This window comes from Kogia breviceps, chromosome 12 (assembly GCF_026419965.1).
Source record: "Kogia breviceps isolate mKogBre1 chromosome 12, mKogBre1 haplotype 1, whole genome shotgun sequence".
Classification (NCBI taxonomy): domain Eukaryota; kingdom Metazoa; phylum Chordata; class Mammalia; order Artiodactyla; family Physeteridae; genus Kogia; species Kogia breviceps.
Window position 1 is genome coordinate 12,679,568 of NC_081321.1, and position 1,455 is coordinate 12,681,022.

The 1,455-nt window shown below is 29.8% G+C and overlaps 1 non-coding gene across 1 annotated transcript; it reads right to left on the bottom strand.

Annotated features, from left to right (window-relative positions):
- Positions 1–720: 720 nt before the first annotated feature.
- On the bottom strand, positions 721–825 carry LOC131767498 (U6 spliceosomal RNA). Its single transcript, XR_009338711.1, has one exon. It is a non-coding gene; the product is annotated as a U6 spliceosomal RNA (small nuclear RNA).
- Positions 826–1,455: the final 630 nt, after the last annotated feature.

Here is a 1,455-nt window from a genome sequence, read left to right on the forward strand (position 1 = left end):
CCCTTGAAAAAAATAGTCTTGGGTTGTAAAACTGGCAAAAGACTTTTTTAAAAGTTTCATTTCAAAGAGGCAGAGAAAGAATTTATAATAACAAGTTTTCTAAAGTAAATGCTCTAGAAATAGGTCAGGGACCAAAAGTAAGGAAGAAAGCTGTGTAAATTTTAGTCAAGATGAGGGGAATATTAAGGCCATCTTGGTCAATAATATATGTGAGAGTGAAATTGGTGCATCGTAGATTATGAAAATATTCACCTTTAATTGGTACTGCCATATTGTTTTCCAAAGATGTTGTACTAACAGTATAGGCAAGTTCTGGTTACTCCACTTCACTAAAATTTGGCATTTTCCCTCTTTTTCATTATAGTGATTCTCATGGGTATAAGTGGTATTTCACTGTATCCATATATTCCTATAATACTAATTAATTTTTAGGAGCTATGGGCTTTGAAATTATGTCTGAGGCCTTTTCATTATATTCAGACACTTCATTATTAGTTTTGTCCTTAGATAAGTTAACATGGTGAATTATATTAATAGAGTATCTAACACTGAACCATCCTTGCATTCCTAAAATTTTCATATTAAATTTTTTTATTTAACTGTTGAATTATGTTTGATGATATCTTATTGAGGATTATTTCATCAATATTCATGAGTGAGAAATGTCTGTAAGTTTCTTTTTAATTCCATCTTTCTCAGATTTAGGGATTGATGCTAAAAAATTATACAGAAATATTCACAAATTTGTATGACATCCATGAAGAGGAGACAGGCCAATCTTCTCTGTATTGTTCTAATTTTAGTATGTATACCCCTGAAGTGAACACATGTCCATTAAGTCCTTAATTTCAGGGAGGAAGTTGTTCACTTTGCTCTTTTATGGCTTTGTCTATTTTTTTTCTATCCCATTTTTTTTTTTACTATGGTTTATTTTCCTTCTTTTATATCTTCATCCCTTCATTGTCTGTTCACTTCTATATAACCAGTGGCTTCAAGACTTTCCAATTTATAGTGGACATCTGTTAAATATTTATCAAATTAATGGAGAGCTGAAGGAATAAATTTCTTCTATCATATTCAGCATATTGATTTTACAGGGGGTTATTTCTTTTGAGGTTTGTAAATTTTTTTCTTGTGAGCTTGGCAGAGGTTCTGTGGAATTTCAATATAAACTGTGATGGAAAATGTTTGCTCTCTCAGGGATCTAGAATTTTCAATATCATCAAACATTGTTATGTTTATTTCCTAGATCATGTCTCTATTATCATGTGTATAGCATATACACTAGATACATACTTGAGCATGCTATAAGCCTAAATACTCTATTTCTTAATGGCAGTCATTCTGTTCTTTTATTCTAGATATGTAACATATTTTTAACACTTCTCTAGGACAGTATATATATATATATATATATACACACATATATATAAAATTATAATGTATATTTATATA